Raw genomic sequence first — 4,872 nt, 5'->3', positions numbered from 1 at the left:
GATGGGCCTGAAATTAGTATTTCTAAATATTTCAGAAAAGTCCATAAAAGTGTTAAAAAACTTTTAAGAATGTCTCTCTTTCTGCATCAGTGAATAGTAGTGCTCATCAGAATTTCCTGATAGCACAAAAACAAAGGCAAGTCCATACACTTGTTCAGATGATAGAAGAATGGGAGGTGGACTGTTAGGTCACCCTTTAGCCAGAGCATCTGCAGGCTTTTTACCATATGCTGATCACCAACGTGAGTCACTGGACTTTTGTGAGAGAATACTCTTTGGTGGCCAGGACCTCTTTTGGGCATTGCTTCCTAAGTGGAATATACAACAGATAAGGGAGTAGGGGAGGTAATACAGGGGAGCTACTCTTTCCAGCTTAAAAGGAGTTGATGAAGACCTTATATGCATTCAAGAAGCCCATGGGATCCTCTAGCTGTGGACAGTGGCTAATGTGGTCATCTAGAATCGACCCTGTGGACATTGGCAGTGTTTTCCCGTATAGCTTCAAAAACTCTGGATATGGATTCACAGGATCCAATGGCCCATAGATAAAATGAATGGGAGTAGTTACAGAAGCCAGAGCTCCCATGCAGCATCTTCTAAACGTCTTCCTCTGGTTGATGTACTGTTAGAGATTATTGATAACTACGTTATCCCATCATTGTTGCATAACCCTGCCCACATGTCGACAGCTCATTCTCAGAGGGTCGGGTGTAGAGCCTAAAGAATGGGATGAGACCTCGGGAGAATACAAAGAAGTTCAATTGTGTGAGGATGGGTGACAGGATACCTCCATCTTTGAGAAGTTTTGAAGAAGGAGAGGATAGTGAGTCTCAGGAAATATACCTCCATCTTACAGACTCTTTATGTTAAGCTGACCAGATCCATTCTCCTGGAACCTATAAGACCAGCTCCTGAGCAACAAAACTCCATAATCATGAAACAAAAAGTTGGTCTTGTGGTTCTGGAGCCCCAGACACCCCACAAGTACTTCCACAATGCTGGCCTGCTCAAATATGGAATACTGATCTGGTCTTGGTTTGTCACTGAAGCCAATGCCCAAGAAATCAAGGGCAATTACTCAATGAAACCTCAGGATCAGACCTTCCCAAATCTTGTACCAGTCATAGTTGGATGTTGGAAAGCCATGTAAAAGTACAACTATTTCAGGACTTCCAACCATACCCACAGAGTCTTGGTAGAAGATGCATAGTCCCTTGTAGGTGAAAAATTTGCCTGACAACTTCCATGAGTGAAGAGCAGGAGAAAGTAGGGGTGGGGTGGGATATGCAGATAGGCCACAAGTAGGGGCACAGCCCATAGCCCCACCTGAACCCACCACTCCCTCATCCTAATTCAGGTAAGATCTGGGCTACAAGACTCCATGTTTGGGGGGCACATATTCTTTTCAATAATGCATGAGATGCATACAAACACTTTACATGTACTCATGTAAAAATAAATTACAGAAATTAAATGAAAATAAAAGAAGTTAAGAAGCATCAAAGAAATGCAGGCAATCAATGAGGTATTGTCCAAATGGCAAGGCTTCCCAGGGTGTTTTCTGTGAGAACTTTAAGGAACAGCAGATGCTATTGCTAATAAAAAAGAACCTGATTATGAAGAGATACTAGAAATTAAAATATGATGAAAGGAGCAAAGAAGCCTTACTAAACAGATTTTTTAACACTCCCATTTACAAATGAGGATACAAAAGTCACATTTGAGATATTAGCAATCAAACCTTCCTTAATCTGATGAAAGATTCAAGAAACATGTCAGTTTCTCTGAACTCCTATCATTAAGTCCTCCTGATTATAAGGAAGCTAGCAAACAAAGGCCAGAGAAAGAACCACACCCATTTCCTCCTCCATGTCCACAGGTGATATCCCAGGAATGTTCTTACTGGTTCATCCTGGGTCATCTTTCCGCACTTTGGGCCAATGACTGTGGCACAGGTGCTCCAAGTCCTCCAGTGGAGAAGCCAATGGTGAGTGGGTTATGAGCTACTCTCATTGAACACTCCAATCAACCAAGTAATGCATATTTGCAATATTTAGTAATGGCTTGTGTACTCAGATTACCAATATAGCTATAATTTTGATTACCAGTGTTTTATATAGATACTATTTGTCATTTACCCCTATTAGCTAATTCATTCTATTACCATTTCTATTTGCATCTCAGATCATCTTCCATTTTCCTAAATAAAATTTCTGAAATGTTCCTTTAATATGGTGTCAGTTAGTAGAAACACTACAAGTTATGACTTTTCTCATGTGTATTTCAGAGTTAAGATCTTAAGAGAGCCAACACTGAAATAGTATTTAGTGTACAGGGCAATTAATAAGGATTAATAGCTGAGGAAGGGACCAGACATATAATAATCAACCTTCCTTGATCAAAATTGGCAAGGAAGCTCTCTGTAGCTGAGGTAATGACGAAAAAGGCTAACGGCTGAGGACTGCCAGCTGACTGCACTCTAAGCAGCTGAAGGAGAGAGTCTGTCTTTGGGAGGGGGTTCTGGGTGGTCCATATTCATGTCTATCATATGTTCACTATCAAATGATACTCTGGCCAGGTAGACAACAGTAGACTGACAGTTATTTTCTCTCAGCACTTGCTTTTGGCTTCCATTTCTTGATGAAAAGAGGGATGCTATCACACTATTTGGTTTTCCATTTTTAGGCATCATGTCCTTTTGTCTGCTATCGTGCTCTCTGTGCTTACGTCATAGGTTCACTACAATGTGCTCACATGTGCTTCCTGGATCCAAGATGTCATGGCTTCCCTAAATTCAGGGCTATTACCAGAAATTTTCATTTGACTATTATTTTTCCAAAATTCACCCATGTTTCTGCTTCTGGAATGCCTATGAGGTGTACTTAATAACTACTTATTCCATTCCTTAAGTCTCTTTGCCTCTCTTTAATCCTATTTTTCTCTTTATCTTTCTATGAGGTGTTCTGTATTATTTCTTTCACTTGTCTTCTAGTTCGCCAATTCTCTATCCAGGTATGTCTCCTTTGTTGTATAAAATTTCTTTAATCTTTTGTTCTAGTGGTTACGATGATTAAGTCTAGAAAACTCATTTAGCATATTTTTGATAATGATCTGCTTCTTCCTTATATGTTCTGTCATACATACACACACACATACATGTTAAACACATTTATTTTTTATGTTGGCATTTGGTAATAATTCTGTGGTGGTTTCCATTCTGTTTTCTTGTTTGATTTTGCTGATAGAGGCTTGTTTTTGGATTATGTGCTTATATTGAGGAAGATTATCTGCAGGAATCTTACAAAAGCCTTAATTAAGATTAAGTTCCTCCAGAAAGGATTATTGTATATTTTCCATTTGATTGGGTTGCCACCAGGAATTATTTGGATCATGCTGATAGTGTTAATTTGAACACCAGGGCTACACTAGAACACTCGTGTGGTTGCAAATTCTCAGAGACTTTTTTCCTTCACTCAGAGCTAAGGACTGGGAATAGAATTTTTCTTGGCATCTCCTATTCCCAATGGAAAAAAATAAAGTTTTCACACAGAATGTAGTCATTCAAGCACCATATCATGCAATGCTGAGTATTTAATGTGATGGGTCTTATTTTGTCAGGCCAATAAAAGGTAAAATAGGTAAAAATAGGTAAAAATTAAAAAATCTGAACAAATAGCCTAAGTTAAAATACGTGGTCAGAATCAAGGAAAGTCATTTTAATACTATTAATTTGTACAACTCTTCTCTGACTTGATTGAAGTGGCAGGAGATTTCCACTTGCAGGTCTGAACTCATATCCTTCTCATTATGATTAAAAGCATACAACTAATCAAACAAAGAAGCAAACAGCAGGTAAAGTATACCAGATTCCGCCTCCATTTTTGAGACTGAGTACCTGGTAAGACTCTTACAGTTCAGCCTGACACACCTGAGTGTGCATTGGGCCCATGGCTGTAAGTCAGTGCCTACACACATCCCTGATTGGCTAACTCAGAGCTGAGTGTGGCTTGAGTTGCTTTGACCGGATGCCTCCATCATCCACATGATGCCAGTGTGCTAGTCATTAAAGTTTGCATTATCCACAGGAAAGATTACAGACTTGGAAGGAATAGAATCAGATAAATCTGGGCAACTTAGAATAGGAACTCCAGTTACTAAGGAGCCTGTAATAGGCTGAACTTTTAGATTTAGCAATTTCTGTACTGAGTTTGGATTCTCCCTTCAGTTTTTCAATGAATTCTATAACAAAGGTAATGTTGAGTAAGTTTGAGTAGCGTATGTTTGATTATTAGTACTATTTCCCCAGGACTGTTGTTTATAATCTGTTATTTAAGCAATAAATCTATTTCTCTCAATCTTTACTCTTAACCACACCATTAGAGAATTATTAACTACACCATTAGAGAATGAATGCTTACCAGATGCCCTTTGTCATCAATCACCTTCTGAAGTGAAGAATCAGATGTACTCACTTCCCCTTCTTGTCTTCAACACCCATTTTTCCTAGCTATACCTTGGATTTCATATCTGTCACTCACCCTTGCAATCCCAGTCTTAATAGTCTATATGGTGCCTATACAACATTGTTTTACTCATGTTCCTATTTGATTTCTGAAATTACGGATAAAAAAGTTTTCAATTTTTGTAGATTTTCAAGATTTGTCTCTTTGTTTGGTTGAAAATATCATCCTTCATAGGGGCATTTACTAATTATATTAAAAGTACAAATGCCATTCTTAAAATATTGACCAAATATTGGTCTAAAGGAAATCCTAATCAGTTTCCAAGGATTGAAATCAAGTATCTTGGTTTTCACAGTGATAAGAAGATAGAAAAATTAAAATACAATAAAATTAAGCAGAATTCAAAGAG

At 38.3% G+C, this 4,872-nt stretch overlaps 1 pseudogene; it reads right to left on the bottom strand.

Annotated features, from left to right (window-relative positions):
- Positions 1–298: 298 nt before the first annotated feature.
- LOC102731554 (mesoderm-specific transcript homolog protein pseudogene) lies at positions 299–1,347 on the bottom strand (annotated as a pseudogene).
- Positions 1,348–4,872: the final 3,525 nt, after the last annotated feature.

Source organism: Leptonychotes weddellii, chromosome X, assembly GCF_054177405.1.
Source record: "Leptonychotes weddellii isolate Sample4059 chromosome X, ASM5417740v2, whole genome shotgun sequence".
In the NCBI taxonomy this organism is placed as follows: domain Eukaryota; kingdom Metazoa; phylum Chordata; class Mammalia; order Carnivora; family Phocidae; genus Leptonychotes; species Leptonychotes weddellii.
Note: the sequence above shows the minus strand (reverse complement) of the source record. Positions and strands in the feature narration are given on the sequence as shown.